Source organism: Carcharodon carcharias, chromosome 10 (genome assembly GCF_017639515.1).
Source record: "Carcharodon carcharias isolate sCarCar2 chromosome 10, sCarCar2.pri, whole genome shotgun sequence".
NCBI lineage: Eukaryota > Metazoa > Chordata > Chondrichthyes > Lamniformes > Lamnidae > Carcharodon > Carcharodon carcharias.
Window position 1 is genome coordinate 75702133 of NC_054476.1, and position 22001 is coordinate 75724133.

Here is a 22001-nt window from a genome sequence, read left to right on the forward strand (position 1 = left end):
AACTTCAGCTCTGCTCGCTCCATTTAACTGTAGCCTGCTCTGTAGGTGCATAAAAACCATTTCTTGGAATTACTTCACTTTTGTTCACTGTCCTCCCAGCTGACAACGAGCATCCTCCTTGTAGTGTGTTTAAAACATTCACCTACATACCTCTAGCCTTTATCAGGTCCAGGTCTGAGCACCACAGAGGACTGACTGGACACTAACCTCTTCATATCACCAAGAAACAGCTCTCCTCCACCAGAACAACTTCCACGGCTGATCAAAAGCACCTCCAGTCACCAATGCACCTCACCACTTTCACACATCTCTCTTCCTAAAGCACCCAACATCCAAGGTAGACAAAATTTACGTTTCACATCTAGCTCTTCACCACTAAACTTCACTTTCATCCATCTTTGGCCCTCTTCAATCTTTGGGCATACATCTGTGGGCATAATCTTAAATCACTGTTGAGTCAAGCCCCTATTCTTCAATGCCCAGCTGCTCAGTCATCAAGAAATGGTCACATCTCTATGGGGTAATCTACTTACATGTTCTGCCCTGTATCTCGGCATTCTGTAGAGTACTGTGAAGGTGGGAGATCAGGTTTGGGATTATATCACAGGTTTCAGAAATGGGCTGCAATCAGTCAGTAAATGGTCCTTTGATTCAAACGCAACTGATTTCTACAACAAAATTAGGCACCTAGGAACTGAACGCACAAACACTTCGTCACAACTGTTTGTGAATAATCAATGCCCCAGATAGAAGATGTCTACAAACACCTGACCCAGATGTCATCTCTCATTGGTTGAAAACTATTTGTCAGATTACCTGTCCATAGCAAAAATAAATGAGACACAGCCACAGGAGAGATACTTTTTCTATATATAAAAACAAAAAACTGCAGATGCTGGAAATCTAAAACAAAAACAAAATTACCTGGAAAAACTCAGCAGGTCTGGCAGCATCGGCAGAGAAGAAAAGAGTTGACGTTTCGAGTCCTCATGACCCTTCCACAGAACTGAGTGAATCTAAAGAGAGGGGTGAATTATAAGCTGGTTTAAGGTGTGGGGGGGGGGGGGGTGGGTGGCGATGGTGGTGTGGTTGTAGGGATAAGCAAGCAGTGATAGGAGCAGATAATCAAAAGATGTCACAGACAAAAGAACACAGAGGTGTTGAAGGTGGTGATATTATCTAAACAAATGTGCCAATTAAGAATGTATGGTCGGGCACTCAAGGTACAGCTCTAGTGGGGGTGGGGTGGAAAGGCTAGCAGGGCATAAAAGATTTAAAAATAATGGAAATAGGTAGGAAAAGAAAAATCTATATAAATTATTGGAAAAAACAAAAAGGAAGGGGGAACAGAAAGGGGGTGGGGATGGAAAAGGGAGGTCAAGATCTAAAATTGTTGAATTCAATATTCAGTCTGGAAGGCTGTAAAGTGCCTAGTTGGAAGATGAGGTGCTGTTCCTCCAGTTTGCATTGGGCTTCACTGGAACAATGCAGCAAGCCAAGGACAGACATGTGGGCAAGAGAGCAGGGTGGAGCGTTAAAATGGCAAGCAACAGAGAGGTTTGGGTCATTCTTGCGGATAGACCACAGGTGTTCTGCAAAGCGGGTCTCCCAGTTTATGTTTGGTCTCTCCAATGTAGTGGAGACCGCATTGGGAGCAACAAATGCAGTAGACTAAGTTGGGGGAAATGCAAGTGAAATGCTGCTTCACTTGAAAGGAGTGTTTGGGTCCTTGGATGGTGAGGAGAGAGGAAGTGAAGGGGCAGGTGTTGCATCTTTTGGATGGGCATGGGGAGGTGCCATAGGTGGGGGTTGAGGAGTAGGGGGTGATGGAGGAGTGGACCAGTGTGTCCCGGAGGGAGCGATCCCTACTGAATGCCGCCAGGGGGTGAAGGGAAGATGTGTTTGGTGGTGGCATCATGCTGGAGTTGGCAGAAATGGTGGAGGATGATCCTTTGAATGCGGAGGCTGGTGGGGTGATAAGTGAGGACAAGGGGGACCCTATCATGTTTCTGGGAGGGAGGAGAAGGCGTGAGGGCGGATACGCGGGAGATAGGCCGGACATGGTTGAGGGCCCTGTCAACGACCGTGGGTGGAAAACCTCGGTTAAGGAAGAAGGAGGACATGTCAGAGGAACTGTTTTTGAAGGTAGCATCATCAGAACAGATGCGACGGAGGCGAAGGAACTGAGAGAATGGGATGGAGTCCTTACAGGAAGCAGGGTGTGAGGAGCTGTAGTCAAGGTAGCTGTGGGAGTCGGTAGGCTTGTAATGGATATTGGTGGATAGTCTTTCGCCAGAGATTGAGACAGAGAGGTCAAGGAAGGGAAGGGAAGTGTCAGAGATGGACAATGTGAAAATGATGGAGGGGTGGAGATTGGAAGCAAAATTAATAAATGGAGGAAGTGAGAGGAGTTGAAGCAGAAATTGTTCAGTGTGAGAACAAGTTCAGCCAGACGGAGGTGAGTAGTGGTGGATGGGGATTGTTTGGGCATCTGTTCAAGGAAGAAGCTAAGGGCCCTCAAACCATCATGGTGGGGGATGGAGATGTAGAGGGATTGGACGTCCATTCCTCCAAATAAAAGGTGCGGCTATGGGTACCCGCATGGGCCCCAGCTATGCCTGTCTCTATGGGGTATGTGGAACTTCCTTGTTCCGGTCCTACTCCTGCCCCCTTCCACAACTCTTTCTCCGGTACATCGATGATTACTTCGGTGCTGCTTCATGCTCTCGTCGGGACTTGGAAAAATTTATTAATTTTGCTTCCAATCTCCATCCCTCCATCATTTTCACATTGTCCATCTCTGACAGTTCCCTTCCCTTCCTTGACCTCTCTGTCTCAATCTCTGGTGATAGACTGTCCACCAATACCCATTACAAGCCTACCGACTCCCACAGCTACCTTGACTACAGCTCCTCACACCCCGCTTCCTGTAAGGACTCTATCCCATTCTCTCAGTTCTTTCGCCTCCGTCGCATCTGTTCTGATGACGCTACCTTCAAAAACAGTTCCTCTGACATGTCCTCCTTCTTCCTTAAACGAGGTTTTCCATCCATGGTCGTTGACAGGGCCCTCAACAGTGTCTGGCCCATCTCCTGCGCATCCACCCTCACGCCTTCTCCTCCCTCCCAGAAACATGATAGGGTCCCCCTTGTCCTCACTTATCACCCCACCAGCCTCCGCATTCAAAGGATCATCCTCCACCATTTCTGCCAACTCCAGCATGATGCCACCACCAAACACATCTTTCCTTCACCCCCGGCGGCATTCCATAGGGATCGTTCCCTCCGGGACACACTGGTCCACTCCTCCATCACCCCCTACTCCTCAACCCCCACCTATGGCACCTCATGCCCATCCAAAAGATGTAACACCTGCCCCTTCACTTCCTCTCTCCTCACCATCCAAAGGCCCAAACACCCCTTTCAAGTGAAGCAGCATTTCACTTGCATTTCCCCCAAATTAGTCTACTGCATTCGTTGCTCCCAATGTGGTCTCCTCTACATTGGAGAGACCAAACGTAAACTGGGCGACTGCTTTGCAGAACACCTGCGGTCTGTCCGCAAGAATGACCCAAACCTCCCTGTTGCTTGCCATTTTAACACTCCACCCTGCTCCCTTGCCCACGTCTGTCCTTGGCTTGCTGCATTGTTCCAGTGAAGCCCAATGCAAACTGGAGGAATAGCACCTCATCTTCCGACTAGGCACTTTACAGCCTTCCAGACTGAATATTGAGTTCAACAACTTTAGATCTTGAACTCTCTCCTCCATCCCCACCCCCTTTCTGTTTCATCCCCATTCCTTTTGTTTTTTCCAATAATTTATATAGATTTTTCTTTTCCCACCTATTTCCATTATTTTTAAATCTTTTATGCCCTGCTAGCCTTTCCACCCCACCCCCACTACAGCTATACCTTGAGTGCCCTACCATCCATTCTTAATTGGCACATTCATTTAGATAATATCACTACCTTCAACGCTTGTGTTCTTTTGTTCTTTTGGCTGTGACATCTTTTGATTATCTGCTCCTATCTCTGCTTGCTTATCCCTACAACCACACTTCTCTCCCCCCACCCAACCCCACCTCACCTTAAACCAGCTTATATTTCACCCCTCTCCTAATATTAACTCAGTTCTGTTGAAGGGTTATAAGGACTCGAAACGTCAACTCTTTTCTTCTCTGCCAGACCTGCTGAGCTTTTCCAGGTAATTCTGTTTTTGTTTTATACCTTTTCTATTGTTCAGTGTATTAGTTTCCTGCTAAAAATGTTTGGTTGAAGTTAATACGTTTGTTTTGTCAAGATAATGAAGGAAAAACATTGAATTGCAACCAGAAATATTGGACTTTAAAAATTATACCTGAGTTTTTAAAAAATACACACAAGCCACTAGCTGGAATACTGCAGGGTGACTCCCAAAGAGGTAATGGAATCCCACCCTGTTGTCAGACAAGGTACTTCTAAAGACATCCAGAAACTAATTGTTCCCCCTGGTGGAGGCAATGGCACATAATGGGAGATATGTATCAATCACCTCATCAAGAAATCCTGTGAGCAATGCCCAGACAGATTCGCGAATTTGCTTCCCGTTTGGAATATACAAAGAAGGGGTTAAAAGTGAGCTGAGAAGCTGCCTCGGTGTCTTTCTGTTAGTGGGTGTTCTGAGAAAGAACAAGTGCTGGAAATTTGACTCAGAATTAACAGCCCCACACAGTACCTCTGCAAATCGCTATTTTGCAGGTATCCCAACCTCTCCCTCTCTACCGAAGTCAACTCTACTGGAGCCTCGAATCAGAATGGCTGCAATGCTCAATCACCTATTCCCCATGAGTCAGGGTCTGAATAAAGAGAGAGTCAGCTCATGCCTCCTCACCTGGGACATAATTTGCAGGGGTGTGTCCCAGCCAGACGATGACGAATTGAGGGGTCTTGCCTGGATCAAGTACTTTGGGGAACCTCACATAGGATGGGTCATAACTGTTTGTTACAGTACAAATCTTAAAATGTGAAATCCTGTCGTGAGATCCTTTGAGTCAGTCACTGGGGATTCAAACCTCATTAAAAGTTATTGTTCTCTATGGGGATTGTAACACAATCTCTGTCAACCACCTGCAATCCTCTATCCTGGTATCCTGGAATCTATCATCCTCATTGGACTCAGCCCAGACTTGCTGCACTCAACTCAATCTTAGAACTACAAAACAAGGAGATGCAGTGGAGCACAAGCAGAGTAGGAAGCCCAGGGCAGGGGTGGGGGGGGGGTGGTGTTGATGGTGAGCTCCTGGCACTTCTTCCAAGTTTTGCTTCTGTCGATTCAGACTGTTTTTTCAGACGCACATTGGATCTTTGAAACAGTATCAGGGCAGGTGCCCCATTAATGGACTTGCACTGCAACTGAGTGCCCCTTCAACTGGTAACAGTTGCCTAAAAAAAAACTTAACCTCAGACCAGAAACAGTGAATAGTGCTAAATGATTTGCTCCATCTCAATCATATTTTGGAAGCGCAAAAGGTAAAATATTCCCTTCGGCACTTCTGGCAAGACTGCATCAGCCGGGAGTGGTGATATTAGGAAATTAGTTTTAAACAGGCAGGAGATTGCCAGCTTGAAGAGCACAATTTATCAATATACAGTCCCAGAAGGTGCAATCACATGCCAAAGAAGCACATGAACCAGTGACCAGAACATTAGAGAGAGAGAGAGATCGATCTTAAACAGATGGAACTACTGTCTGATTGTAATTATACAGAAGGCCTGGGGTTGGACAGTGTTGTGACTAGTATTGGTGTACAGAATAATGCAGAGTCTGCACTGGTGCCTGACCGTTTTACTCACAATGGACTGGAGTGAAATGGCCCCAACATGAGGTTCAGTTTACAACAAATCTGAACAGTGCCAAATACATCCAACGAGAAATACTGTTCTAAACTCAGGCTGTCTGGAGATTGTATTTTGATCTTTGTAAGCCAAGGTGAAGAGCTGGTAGTTACAGGTCTGTCAGTGTCACCGGCTGTGGTGGGAGTAATTGGAAATAATGAATGAAGGCTATCTGTGCTAGAATCACGACAACATTAAAGAATATTGCCCAACACTAAGTGCACAGCGCACAATTTCTGGTGCCTCTTTGCTCTGCGTTATTCTTAATTTAATGCTTTCAAACCAATGGAAGATTGGTGGTAATAGCTTGTGTAGAAATTTTTCTTCTATCAAATTATGAAACGAGAAACAGAAGTGGCCATGATTTTCTGTGGAGGCTCTGGCCCCACCCACAGGTGAAAGGTCATGGGCAAGCCCGCCTCTACTGGCCCAGGAAGCCATGACTGGATTTTATGGCCATTAAGCAGTTAAATACATCAGGTCATGTCCTTCCGCCCCATGCAGGAGGCCACCCCACCTCCAAGAGCAGTAAGCCAATCAGAGGGCCAGCTGGAGCAATGGCCATTGCAGTCAGTCTTTGATGGAGGAGGCCAGACATTAAGATAAGTGCGACAGCCTTGCTGGGTCCATTAAGGTCGGTCCTGACGGGGTTGAGGGGCAGGGGGATCCAAGATCAGGAGGCAAGGGGAAGGGGTTCAAGCAGGGATGGCCTTTTCAGCTGTGGGGGAGGCGGGAGGGCCTCCATTGATACCAGCTGCCCAAAAAGGAGGGACCATTCACTCCCCACACCCCAAGCTCACAGGCAGGTCACCAGGGTTTGCCTGGCAGCCTTGCCAATTGGTTATAAATTTGGTGGGCCGCTGACATCTACCCCATCATTGGTAAAATTGTAGTGGAGGCGATTAAGCAGGGGACATGGCACCCCCTTCAATCCCACCCAAATTTACAGAACCCCACCTGCCAGCCTGCTACCAGGTTTTTTTTGGGAGGGATGGTGGGTAATGCCAGGCGAAGAAATAATATTCCAGCCAAAGAACAGCAAAGATTGAAGCTACAACCCCTTTAAATTTGCAGAGGCATAGAATTCAAAAGTGGGCAAGTAATGAGTCCTTTTAATATGCTGTTTTTAAGGTTTAAATTCCAAAGTAAATACACAAATACCTTCAGAGCAAGGCCAGATATGTCAACCAGCAAAACCTTCATTTGCAGTGTCACAGCATAAAGCAACCTCCTCAATTCTCCACTTACCCTCTGCTTCACACATTACTTATCAAGATCAAAACATTTTCTTTATTCACTCTGGTAACGATCTCAAACTCTCACCTCATTGGTACAACTACATTCAAATGCTTTAAATAAACCTGTCTTTCAATCTGGTTATCTTTGGGCTCCTGGAATAGTCATATCTTCTACATTTTCAGATAGCTGGTTACCATTTTCAATAACTCTATAGCTGTACTATAACTGGCACTCAAACTTTCTTAGCAGTCTGTTTTTTTGCTGAGGGTTGGCATGTGTGGGTGGAGTTGACAACTATCTAGACCAGTTATGTTAGAATAGTTTCTTAAAATGCTGGGAGTACCACAGCTTGCCGTGTGACATCATGCAGTGGTTAAAAGTGAGAAGATAAGAAACGTAGAACCAAATTTCTTCTTGCAAGGACGCATAACAGCATGGCAGGAACTTTCCCTGCCTGTTTCTTTGGTCAGCAGCCAGTTACAAGAGAGCTTCCAAGGAGAAATGACAACAGCCTACATTATATGCAGTCAAAGCACCGTCTCACTCTAAGCAACCCAGGCCCGATGCACCACTCTGGTAGGCCGGGCCCCAAACTGCTGCTCCAACAGACTTGTTCCAGCAGACAGGACCTTAAAGCACCCCCTGCCCCTAACCCCACCCTGGGAGACTCATTGGCCTCTGTGATGAAACCAATCAACAAACCTTCAGGAATCAAAAAGAGACTAATCAATAGGTTGTTATTGCAAGGTTTGCGTGTCAGATAACCTGTTATCGCACTATTCCTTTCTATTTGCATGGGGGGCTATTGTTTAAACGAGCAATTATGAAACATCTCAAATGTGTCCAATTCTGCAGGCTGCACCATGTTGACTCAGAACGGCACACAGACAAGGGCTGACCACTATCGGCAGAGGCAGGGTTGGTAATGGATCCCTCATCAGCTCTCAACAGGAAATGGTGAGCAACACTAAGGAGGGCAGGGGAAGGCCCAGAGAGAACGGAAGATATCATTTACAAACCAAGGCAACTAAACATACATCAAGCTGGAGAAGCAAGTCAATGGCAGTTGTAGATGCCAAGGCTGACACTGCAGGTGGGCAAGAACTCTGCTCGGCTAAACTTTAGGGACCACGCTCAGGTAACAGAGAATTTTTCAGAAATTCCGACCCTCACTTGAGGTACGACATTGTCAGTTCCATTCATCAAGATGGCCTTATCTGCAAATACCAAGTTATAAAACTGTCGACTGAGCTCCAGGAATGCACGCGTGCAACCTTTTCCCATGGTAAAACCCATTTAAATAGTGAAGTTTGTAGAGTGAGTGGCAGTGCAGACGATTACTTGAACCATTGATTGAATAACTTACTCTCTTTCCCAACAGCCCTGCAAATTTTGAATGTTTAAAATTGCAATCATGAATTTAGGCAGCACTCACTCCTGACCTTTTGAAACTTTTCAACCCCACATCTCTCCTCTGTCTTAAATGGAAATCAGGTGCTTCCCCATGAGCACAAGGTGGCAAGGGGAGGGAAGATACAGACTAAACATCCTGGAGACAGCTCACTCAAATCTGAATGGTTCTTGCAAAAACAGTCCTAGCAGAGGCCTGACATGGGCTGGCTGTCCATCCCTTCAGGCTAGGCGGGTGGGTGGGGGGAATGAGAGAGACAAATAAATTAAAATAAAAACTTTGTATTTTAGTTCAATTTGAATAAGAGCACTTAGGATTATTCAAATTATATTTTAAGCACTGATCCAAATTGCAGTAGGCTTATATCATTGCCCAATTCTAGTCTGCCTGCTCAGCTGATGTGAAACAGCCGCTGCTCAGGTCTCTCGAGATGATGATTAATTAGGACATTATTTTTTTAAAAAGAAATGCCTTGTGCATTGCGATGAAGTGCAAGTGCTATTATGGCCACACGTTATTTTGAATGACAGGATCCCAGTGGGTGCTTCCAAGGGGAAAAAGGAGAGGAACCACAGACTGTCCCACATCCTGGAAACCAGGCCGAAAGCTTAAACTAAACTGGAAAATATCTCCTTTCACATTCCAGGGCTCCAAAATAATAACTGGCACAGAACACAGCAGCAACACCTCCAGGCACAGGACAGTTTCCAATCCACTATCATTCAAGTGGGAATAGTCAAACATCACACAGCTAGCTTAAGCATGGATGTTGAGTGTAAGGGATTGCAGCCCCAGTTCAATTATTTAAAAAGAGGGCTGCTCATCAATTTCTGGCTCCACTTCAGTCCCACGCTCCTGAGTTTTGGCCACCCTAATTAGAGAGGGGCAGAATTGTCAGAGGATGCATCTCACTGGTCTGTTTCTGGGCCTAGTCAAGGTGACTATCCATAGATTCAGAATGGACGCAGGAAGCCCAAGAGGTGGTTGGGTGGAGGGGGGCCCGAAAAGGGAGAGTTGATGGTGGTGGTGTGGGTTGGAAATTTGTTTCCGCTGCCTCTCAGACAGACACAGTCTTGTCCATGCCCTAGTGGAGGAGCAAACACCAATGGTCTTCTGCAACCCTTGGGCACTGCAAGGGCCAGATTGTTATCTGGACACCAGAAATAATATTGTAATCCAGTTTTAGAAGACCCCCCTTGCTTATGTTCATAGTTATTAAAGAACAACACTAAGAAAATAGGGCAGTGGAAAACTTTGACCACTGGTCCCTCTTCCTTTTTTCAATTAATTTGAATGTATTTACCTTTCCTCACCTTTCTTGGGTCGCCCACACCATGTATGAACCTAGCTACCATTGGCATGCACCAAGATGCAAGGCAATGCCACCAGGAAGGAAGGAAAGTCAGACTTGCATTTATATTGCACCTTTCATGATCTCAGGATGTTCCAAAGTGCTTTACAGCTAACAAAGTACTTTTGAAATATAGTCACTGCTTAATGTAGGAAACAAGGGAACCAATGTCTCATCCAGAAGACAGGAAAAGGAATTGTAAAGGCAGGGGAGTGTGACAAATTGGGTGCTCTTTCATAGAGCTGGCACAGGTACAATGGGCCGAATGGCCTATTTGTCAGATTCTATCAAGGCTGTTCTACAATCGCAAACATGACGTGAGCAGCAGCGCTTAGAATGAGAAGTGAAGCATTTAGATGAAAGAAAGGGTGTAGGTAGGTTTGGCACTGTGCAAGAGCAGATTTGTGGATGCAAGTTTGCAGAACGTTAAAAGCAGCACCTCAAGGCTGATAAGGTTATGAAAAAAAAAGCTAATGGAATTCTAGGTTTCAGGAAGTATGAAGTATAAAAGCCACGAGGCAATGATGAGCAAATACAAAACCATAAGGTTTCAGTTAGGTCAATGTTGTCCAACACATTAGCCACATCAGGCTAATTGGGAATTCAGATGTGGAGTATTGCATTTCTGATTAGTAAATAAAAATTGAGTAAACACTGAATGTGTGCTCTCAATACTCTCAGTATTTACATGTGTATTTTAACCTTTTTGTTCAATGCTTAGCAAAATCGGAGCACAAGAATGTTTTTTGATCATTGAGCATGCTTTACTTTTTTGGCTATTGGCGTCAATGTTTGTTAACAAAATACTTTTTTAAATTCACTCATGGGATTATAAACATCGCTGGGTAGGCCAGCACTTGTTTCCCATCCTTAAATTCCCTTGAGAAGGTGGTGGTGAGCTACCTTCTTGAACTGTTGCAGTCCATGTGGTGTAGGTGCACCCACAGAGCTGGTAAGAAAGGGAGTTCCAAGTTGTTGACCCTGCAACAAAAGGGATGGAGATATCGTTCCAAGTCAGGCTGGTGTGCAACTTGGAGGGGAACTTTTTTAATATTTGTTCATAGGATGTGGGTGTCACTGGTTAGACCAGCATTTATTGCCTATCCATAACTGCCCTTGTTCAGAAGGTTTTTAAGAGTCAACCACATTGCTGCGGATCTGGAGTCACATGTAGGCCAGACCAGATAAAGACAGATTTCCTTCCCTAAAGGACATTAGTGAACTATACGGTGTGTGACTTGAAGGGGAACTTGCAGAGGGTGGTGTTCCCAGGCATCGACTGACCTAGTTCTTCTAGGTAGCAGAGGTCAAGGGTTTGGAAGTTGTCGTTGTTGAAGCAGCCTTCCTGTAGTTACTGCAGCGCATCTTTTGGACGGTACACAGTGCTACCATGGTGCATCAGTGGTGGAGGGAGCGAATATATGAGGTAGTGGTTGGGATGCTAATCAAGCAGGCTGCTTTGTCTTGGATGTTTTGAACTTCTTGGAGTGTTGGTGGAGGCAAGTGGGGAGTATTCCATAATGCTCCTGACTTGTGCCTTATAGATGGTGGACAGGCTTTGGGGAGTCAGGAGGTGCGTTACTCACCACAGAATTCCCATAAGGTCTCAGTTAGATCAATGTTGTCCAACCTGCTCTTGTATGCATAGTATTTATATAGCTGGCCAGTTCAGTTTCAGGTCAATGGTAACCCCCAAGATATTGATCGTGGGGAGATTCGGCAATGGTAATGCCATTGAATGTCAAGGGGAGATGGTTAGATTCTCCTGTTGGAACGCTACTTGCCACGTTTCAGGCCGAGCATCAAAGTTGACCAGGTCTTGCTGCCATATTGGCATGGACTACTTCAGTATCTGAGGAGCTGTGCATGATACTGAAAACTGTATAATCATCTGTGAACATCCCCACTTCTACCTTATGGTAGAGTGAATGTAATTGATGAAGCAGCTTAAGCTGGTTAGGACACTACCCTGAGGAACTCCTGCAGTGATGTCCTCAGGCTAGATGATTGGCCTCCAACAACCATATCTTCCTTCTGCTAAAGTATATTTACTTGTATTGGATATTTAAGGTGTTCACTATTAAAATTAGTGCACACGGCTAAAACAATGTCACCAAAGCTACATTTTTGGCTAGTCAGTAATTTGTACTGGATAACCTTGTTTTAGAGTAGGGCATTATTAGGCTCCTCACTATACACAAGATATTGAAACTTCAGGGAACACTGCATATTCACTAGAATGCTGCCAGGTATGTGGGAATATGAAGACAAACCTGAGGTTTTCTTTTGTTAGAACATGGATTACATAACAATGAGAGAAGTGTTTAAAATTATGAAATGGTCGAGGGTAGCTGAAGGCTGAAGAACAAGCAAAGATATAAAACATAGAAAAGATTTATATTTATAAAACATCTGTCAACATCTGAAAGCACTTAACAGCCAATTAAATAATTTTTGAACTATGGTCACTGTTATAATGGAGGGAACACAGCAAGATCCCTGAAGACAAATAGAATAGAATTACAGAACGGTTACAGCACAGGTGGTGGTCATTTGGCCCATTGTGTCCATGCCAGCTCGGCTAGTCCCACCCCCATTCTTTCCCTGTAACCCTGCAAATTCTACTTTCAGGAACTTATCCGATTCCCTTTGGAAAGCCACGGCTGAATCTGCGTCCACCACACTCTAAGCAAGTGCATCCCAGATCCTAACGACTCTCTATGTAAACAAGTTTTTCACATCATCTGATTCATTTACCAATCACTTCTGATTGGTGTCCTCTGGTTCCTGGTTCCCCTCCACCAATGGAAACAGTTTCTCCCTATCTACTCTGCCCAGTCTGTGATTTTTAACACCTCCATCAACTCTTCTCTCAGCCTTCTCTTCTCTAAGAATATCACCAGCTTCTAATCTCTCATTCTCGTAAATCTTTTTACATCCTCAAGTCTCCACGTGCTTCCTGAGGTACAGTGCCACAAATGGACAATACTCCAGTGAGGCCGAAGCAGCGTTTTATGAAAGGTTCATCATAACAAATCTCCCAGGGGGTCGCTGTTCCTTCATCACCTTTATAATTGTATCGCCTCTCTATCATTCCTACCAAAACGTATCACTGCACACTTCTCTGCATTAAATTTCTTCTGCCACAAGTCCGCCACTCCACGAGCGTGTTTATGTTTTCTTGAAGCCTATCACTAGCCTCCTCACAATTCATAATACTTCCAAGTTTTGTGTCATCATCTGCAAAGTTTGAAATTGTTCCCTGTATACCCAGGTCTAGGTTTCTAATTTATATGCCAAGAAAAGCAGAGGTCCTAATACCAACCCTATGGAACCCCACCGCATACTTTTCTCCAGTCTCAGAAACAACTCTTCACCACTATTCTGTCTCCAGTCACTCAGCCAACTTTGTATTCATGCTGCTGCCACTGTTCCTTTATTCCATGAGTTTCAACTTTGCTAGCAAGCCTGTTATGTGGCACTTATCAAAAGCCTTTTCCAAGTACATGTACATCACATCAACTGTATTACCCTCATCCAAACCTCAATCAAGTTAGTTAAACACAATTTGCCTTTAGCAAATCTATGCTGGCTTTCCTTAATCAATCCAAACTTCCCCAAGTTACTATAATAAAAGAAAGGGATTGGCCGTCCAATCCCTCTACACTCCATCCCCCACCAGGATGGTCTGAGGGCTCTCCGCTTCTTGCTCGAACAGAGGCCCGAACAATCCACATCCACCACTACTCTCCTCTGTCTGGCTGAACTTGTTCTCACACTGAACAATTTCTCCTTCAACTCCTCTCACTTCCTCCAAATAAAAGGTGTGGCTATGGGTACCCGCATGGGCCCCAGCTATGCCTGTTTCTTTATGGGGTATGTGGAACATTCCTTGTTCCAGTCCTACTCCGGCCCCCTTCCACAAATCTTTCTTCGGTACATCGATGATTACTTCGGTGCTGCTTCATGCTCTCGTTCGGACCTGGAAAAACGTATTGATTTTGCTTCCAATTTCCACCCCTCCATCATTTTCACATGGTCCATCACTGACACTTCCCTTCCCTTCCTTGACCTCTCCCTCTCAATTTCTGGTGATAGACTGTCCACCAATATCCATTACAAGCCTACTGACTCCCACAGCTACCTTGACTACAGCTCCTCACACCCTGCTTCCTGTAAGGACTCCATCCCATTCTCTCAGTTCCTTCGTTTCCGTCGCATCTGTTCTGATGATGCTACCTTCAAAAACAGTTCCTCTGACATGTCCTCCTCCTTCCTTAACTGAGGTTTTCAACCCACGGTAGTTGACAGGGCCTTCAACCATGTCCGGCCCATCTCCAGCGCATCCGCTCTCATACCTTCCTCTCCCTCCCAGAATCATGATAGGGTCCCCCTTGTCCTCACTTATCACCCCACCAGCGTCATCCTCCGCCAACTCCAGCATGATGCCACCACCAAACACATCTTTCCTTCACCCACCCCCGGCAGCATTCCACAGGGATCGTTCCCTCCGGGACACCCTGGTCCACTCCTCCATCAACCCCGACACCTTCCCATGAAACCACAGAAGGTGCAACACCTGCCCCTTTACTTCCCCCTTCCTCACCACCCAAGGGCCGAAACACTCCTTTCAAGTGAAGCAGCACCTCCCTCAATTTAGTCTACTGCATTCGTTGCTCCCAATGCAGTCTCCTCTACACCGGAGACACCAAATGCAAACTGGGTGAGCGTTTTGAGGAACACCTTCGGTCTGTCCGCAAGCATGACCCAGACCTCCCTGTCGCTTGGCATTTCAACACACCACCCTGCTCACATGCCCACATGTCCGTCCTTGGCCTGCTGCAATGTTCCAGTGAAGCTCAACACAAACTAGAAGAACAACACAAACTAGAAGAACAACCCCTCATCTTCCAACTAGACACTTTACAGCCTTCCGGACTAAATATTGAGTTCAACAACTTCAGATCATGAACTCTCTCCTCCATCCCCACCCCATTTCCGATCCCCCTTTTCCCAATAATTTATAATTTTAATATATTTATCTTTTCCCACCTATTTTTAAATTTATTTTGACCTATCGTTTTATCTCCACCTTTTAGCCCATTTTGATTCCTCACCACCCGCCCCCCCCCCCACCACCCACCCCCACTAGGGCCATCTGTCACTTGCTTGTCCTTCTTTCTATCCTTAATGTCACCATTAGCACATTCCTTAGATAATATCACCACCGTCAACACCCCTTTGTCCTTTTGTCTATGACATCTTTGGCAATCCCTTCTTTGGCTCCACCCATCACTGGCCCTCCATCCAGCTCTACCTGTCCCACCCCCCTCAACCAGCTTATATTCCACCTCATTTCTATGTTTCCTTAGATCTGATGGAGTCATACAGACTCAAAACATTAACTGTATTCCTCTCCGCAGATGCTGTCAGACCTGCTGAGTCTTTCCAGCTATTTCTGTTTTTGTTCCCAAGTTACTGTTGATTTTAAAAATGATAAAACAGAACAAAATCTTTCCCACCACATAGGTTAAATTGAATTTCCCGTAATGGCTTGTCTTATCTTATCCTTTTTTTCTTGGACAGGAGTGCAACATTTGCAATTCTCCAGTCCTCTGGCACCACTCTTGCATTGGATAATTATGGCTAGTGCCTCCGCAATTTCCACCCTTACTCTCCTTAGTATCCTCAGGTGTATGTCACCCAATCTTGGTGACTTATCAACTGGAGTGCTACAAACTAAGCCACAACTGAGGCCACTAACAAAGGTTAAAAGGTGAGAGATGAACGACAGCAGAACATATTTGTACAAAGAGTTGAGTGTGTTAACTTCTTTGTTCCCCAGGGTTTAGTGGCTTAGAGTCAAAAACTGTGTCAGTTTTCAAATCAAGCTGCATAAGTGGATGAAGGAAAAGGCACTGATGCGATTTGGGGAATCCTGGTTAAGTGGGATTGGAACTATTTGCTCACATGTTAAAGGTAAAGTGCCTACACAACCTAGTTGGAGCAAATAGCTAAGCTCAATGTATCTCTATGCAGGGCAAAAATCACTTCCCTTTATTCATTTTGAAGTGAATTGATGGATGAAAAAAATCAGAGGCAATGCACCCATGACTACCTGCCCTGCTCTCCCTGCAGACATCACTTCTCCCCATAAGCACCCAACTGGATGGGGGAGGAAGCAGTTTCTCCTCCTGATAGTACTAAAAGAGATTGCCAGCACATCAACAGCTATGACTTTTCCAAACTTTCCGACATTCTAGAATGGTCCCAGCAGTTTGGAAGGTAGCAAACTGCAATTCCGCTACTGAAGAATGGAGGGAGAGAAAGGAAAGAGAACACAACAGGCCAGTTAGACATCGGGAAAGTGCTGGAATCTATTATTAAGGAAATCTTACCAATGCACTTAGAAAATCACAGAATGATCAGACAAGGTCAATACAGTTTTATAAAAAGGAGAATTGTGTTTGATCAATTCATTATAATTTTTTTTTGATTATGCAACTACCAAGGTAGACAAAGGGAAACTAGTAGATCCAGTATATTTGGGATTTCCAAAAGGCATTCAATAAGGTGCCACGAAAAAGATGAGGGCTGATGGAGTAGTGATGGTGGTGATGGCTGCGGGGGTGTGTGTGTGTGTGTGGGGTGGGGGGGGGGTAATATATATCAGCATGGATAGAGGATGATTAACAGGCAGAAAACACAGGGTACAGATAAACAGGGCATTTTCAAGTTGACAAGCTGTGACTAGTGGACTGCTGCAAGGATCAGTGCTGGAGCCTCTGCAATTTAGAGTCTATATTAATGACCTAGACAAAGACAGAAACTAATTATCTAAATGTACTAATGATACAAAGCTTGGTGGAAATTGAAGTTGTAAGGAGGACACAGAGGCTGTGAAAAGATATAGACAGGTTAGGTGAGGGGTAACGGGATGACAGATGGTGTATAATGTGGTTAGGTGTGAGGTTATTCAATTTGGTTGTAAGAATAGAAAAGCAGAATTTAAAAAAAATTGATTTTCAGAGACTTGGATGAACGCAAAGTTAGCATGCAGGTACAGCAAGTGATTAGGAAGGAAAATTGCATGTTGGTATTTATTACAAGGGGATTGGAGTACAATAAAAAAGGCTTTCTACAATTGAATGGGGCTTTGGAGATACCACACCTGGAATACTGAGCACAGTCTCTGTATTAAAGGAAGGATATACTTGCATTGGACACTGTACAGCGAAGGCTCACTAGATTGGTCTTCCTTGGAGTCTATCATTCTGGCTATCTACACTGCACTCCTTCCAAGGTCAATATATTCTTCGTAAGGTCTGATGCCCAGAATTACTTACAATAACTCCAGGTCTGGTCTAACAGAGCACTGTATAACTGAAGCATGACTTCTATCCTATTGTATTCTAGTCCACTAAATCTAAAGGCCAGCATTCCATTAGCCTTTTTGACTATTTTCTGTACTTGTCCATGCCATTTTAACAGTTTGTGTACATGGACAACCCCGCACCCCACCACCCACAAGTCTCTTCGAAGCACCATGGTTTTTGAGCTCTTCATTTAGAAATTACTGTTTTATCCATTTTAGGTCCCAAGTGGTGAGCCCATATTGAAATCCATTTGCCACAGTTCTGCCTACTCGCTTAATCTATCAACATCTATTTGTAATTTTATGTTTCCATCTACACTGCTTACACTAATGCCACCTATCTTACTGACATCAATAAAATTAGATTTCTATCCCATCATCTAAGTTGTTAATGAATACAGTGAAGAGTTGAAGCCCAATGCATATCAAATAACTAACTGCGTCCTTTCAATTCGAGTGCCTGCCCATTATCTCCCCTCTGTCAATTCCCTAGCCAGGTTCATAATTTGCCTTCAATTCTATAAGCTCTAACTTTAATGAACAGTTTATGAAGGATTTTATCAGATGTCTGGAAGTCCATATAAATAGCATCCTCAGACATTCTGCTGTCCACTACTTTAGTCACCTCTTCAAAACATTCCAGCGGATGTGTCAGGCAGTGTCTATCCTTTACAAATCCATGCTGGTTCTCCCTGATTAGCTGGGAGTTTTCACACAGTTCAGTCACTACCCTTAATTATATACCCTAGTAACTTCCCAACAACTGATGTTAGACTAACTAGTCTATAATTTGCTAGTTTCCCCCTCTCACTTTTCAGAAACAGCAGAATGACATGCATAATATTTCAATCTAAATGAGTTACCAAAAACTGTTCCAAGAAAAGTTCAAGAAAGCTTATTGTAGTTATGGCACTAAAATGTTCTCACCTACTTCCTTAAAACCAACCATCACTCTTTAGTACCATTATTTTCTTTGTTAATTTGCTTATGTTAATTTTGGTGAGTCTGCATTTCAATAGCAGGTTCCTTGGGATGTCTGGCATACTATTCTCTCTACTATACATACTGACCAAAGCAATTATACAACATGTAAATGAAAACAAACAAGTGGGGAACATTATCATTATCTGCTTCAAGAGGCTCATATTGCCCCAAGCACTCTCTTTTTCCTACTAGAATTATAAAATTTTTGGGTTGATTTTGATATCCTTTGCAACTTTCTTTTCATACTCCATTCTTGTAGCACTTGCATGTTTTAGTGTGTTTCTTTTTGTGTCTTTCATGTTGGCCATGATCTGTACTAATTTTTGTATGCTCTCTCTTTTAATTTTATTTTTCCTCTTAACTCAAGGGCTGGTTTTTTTTGGCAAGTGGGGCTCTTGTGCCTTCCAGATCAGTATCATGTTCTTTTTAGAACATCTCCCACTGATCTTCTGCCGTTTAACCCATTAACAGGTTAAAAAACAAAAAAACTGCGGATGCTGGAAATCCAAAACAAAAACAGAATTACCTGGAAAAACTCAGCAGGTCTGGCAGCATCGGCGGAGAAGAAAAGAGTTGACGTTTCGAGTCCTCATGACCCTTCGACAGAACTTGAGTTCGAGTCCAGGAAAGAGCTGAAATATAAGCTGGTTTAAGGTGTGTGTGTGGGGGGCGGAGAGATAGAGAGACAGAGAGGTGGAGGGGGTTGGTGTGGTTGTAGCGACAAACAAGCAGTGATAGAAGCAGATCATCAAAAGATGTCAACAACAATAGTACAATAGAACACATAGGTGTTAAAGATAAAGTTGGTGATATTATCTAAACGAATGTGCTAATTAAGAATGGATGGTAGGGCACTCAAGGTATAGCTCTAGTGGGTTTTTTTTTATTTTATATAATGGAAATAGGTGGGAAAAGGAAAATCTTTATAATTTATTGGGAAAAAAAAAAGAGTAGGGGGAAACAGAAAGGGGGTGGGGATGGGGGAGGGGACTCACGACCTAAAGTTGTTGAATTCAATATTCAGTCCGGAAGGCTGTAAAGTCCCTAGTCGGAAGATGAGGTGTTGTTCCTCCAGTTTGCGTTGGGCTTCACTGGAACAATGCAGCAAGCCAAGGACAGACATGTGGGCAAGAGAGCAGGGTGGAGTGTTAAAATGGCAAGCGACAGGGAGGTTTGGGTCATTCTTGCGGACAGACCGCAGGTGTTCTGCAAAGCGGTCGCCCAGTTTACGTTTGGTCTCTCCAATGTAGAGGAGACCACATTGGGAGCAACGAATGCAGTAGACTAAGTTGGGGGAAATGCAAGTGAAATGCTGCTTCACTTGAAAGGAGTGTCTGGGTCCTTGGACGGTGAGGAGAGAGGAAGTGAAGGGGCAGGTGTTGCATCTTTTGCGTGGGCAAGGGGTTGTGCCATAGGAGGGGGTTGAGGAGTAGGGGGTGATGGAGGAGTGGACCAGGGTGTCCCGGAGGGAGCGATCCCTACGGAATGCCGATAAGGGGGGTGAAGGGAAGATGTGTTTGGTAGTGGCATCATGCTGGAGTTGGCGGAAATGGCGGAGGATGATCCTTTGAATGCGGAGGCTGGTGGGGTGATAAGTGAGGACAAGGGGGACCCTATCATGTTTCTGGGAGGGAGGAGAAGGAGTGAGGGCGGATGCGCGGGAGATGGGCCGGACACGGTTGAGGGCCCTGTCAACGACCGTGGGTGGAAAACCTCGGTTAAGGAAGAAGGAGGACATGTCAGAGGAACTGTTTTTGAATGTAGCATCATCGGAACAGATGCGACGGAGGCGAAGGAACTGAGAGAATGGGATGGAGTCCTTACAGGAAGTGGGGTGTGAGGAGCTGTAGTCGAGATAGCTGTGGGTGTCGGTGGGTTTGTAATGGATATTGGTGGACAGTCTATCACCAGAGATTGAGACAGAGAGGTCAAGGAAGGGAAGGGAAGTGTCAGAGATGGACCACGTGAAAATGATGGAGGGGTGGAGATTGGAAGCAAAATTAATAAATTTTTCCAAGTCCTGACGAGAGCATGAAGCAGCACCGAAATAATCATCGATGTACCGGAGAAAGAGTTGTGGAAGGGGGCCGGAGTAGGACTGCAACAAGGAATGTTCCACATACCCCATAAAGAGACAGGCATAGCTGGGGCCCATGCGGGTACCCATAGCCACACCTTTTATTTGGAGGAAGTGAGAGGAGTTGAAGGAGAAATTGTTCAGCGTGAGAACAAGTTCAGCCAGACGGAGGAGAGTAGTGGTGGATGGGGATTGTTCGGGCCTCTGTTCGAGGAAGAAGCTAAGGGCCCTCAGACCATCCTGGTGGGGGATGGAGGTGTAGAGGGATTGGACGTCCATGGTGAAGAGGAAGCGGTAGGGGCCAGGGAACTGGAAATTGTTGATGTGACGTAAGGTGTCAGAGGAATCACGGATGTAGGTGGGAAGGGACTGGACAAGGGGAGAGAGAAGGGAGTCAAGATAACGAGAAATGAGTTCTGTGGGGCAGGAGCAAGCTGAGACGATCGGTCTACCGGGGCAGTTCTGTTTGTGGATTTTGGGTAGGAGATAGAAGCGGGCCGTCCGAGGTTGGGCAACTATCAGGTTGGAAGCTGTGGGAGGGAGATCCCCAGAGGAGATGAGGTCAGTGACAGTCCTGGAAACAATGGCTTGATGTTCAGTGGTGGGGTCATGGTCCAGGGAGAGGTAGGAGGAAGTGTCTGCGAGTTGACGCTCAGCCTCCGCGTGGTAGAGGTCAGTGCGCCAGACAACAACAGCACCACCCTTGTCAGCGGGTTTGATGACAATGTCAGGGTTGGACCTGAGAGAATGGAGTGCAGTAAGTTCAGAGAGAGACAGGTTAGAATGGGTGAGAGGAGCAGAGAAATTGAGACGACTAATGTCGCGCCGACAGTTCTCAATGAAAAGATCGAGAGAAGGTAAGAATCCAGAGGGAGGGGTCCAGGTGGAGGGAGAATATTGAAGATGGGTAAAAGGATCCGTTGAACTGGGAGAGGACTCCTGCCCAAAGAAGTGAGCCCGGAGACGAAGACGGCGGAAGAAGAGTTCAGTATCATGCCGAGCCCGAAATTCATTGAGGTGAGGGCGTAAGGGTATGAAACTAAGTCCTTTGCTGAGCACTGAACGTTCAGCATCGGAGAGGGGAAGGTCAGGGGGTATAGTGAATACACGGCTGGGGTTGGGATTGGAAGATGGGGTGGGGACGGAGGGACAGGCAGGGGTGGAGGGTCCTAGATGGGTGTTGGTGTCGATGAGTTGTTGGAGCTTGCGTTCCTTAGCACTTGAGAGAAAGAGAAAAAGTTTCTTGTTGAGGCGTCGGATGAGCCGAAGGATAAAATGAAACTGGGGGCACGCGCAGCTTTGAAAAAGGGTACGGCGGTGCTGCTGGAGGGAGAGGTCGAGTGTGTTCATATGGCGGCGCATGGCACTGAGAGTGGATTTCAGAATGTGACGGGAACAGCAGTCCGAGAAACGTTTTATGTCCCGGAGATACCTATAATCCTGGGTGGGTTCGAAACATGAGGGGTGGAATTTCAGTTGAAATCCATGTGGGGTAAGTCGGAGACGGAGACAGTCACTGAGAAAGGAGATATGGCTGTGAAAGCGGGTTTTAGTAAACACCTTGTCAAACACTAGGAGAGAAATGGAAAGCAATGAAGGTGAACAAGGCAACAGAGAAATCCGGAAATCTTGTCGCAGAGAGGAACAGAACTTCTTCAAGGAGGTAGGCATTTCTTGAAGAGCAGTGGCAG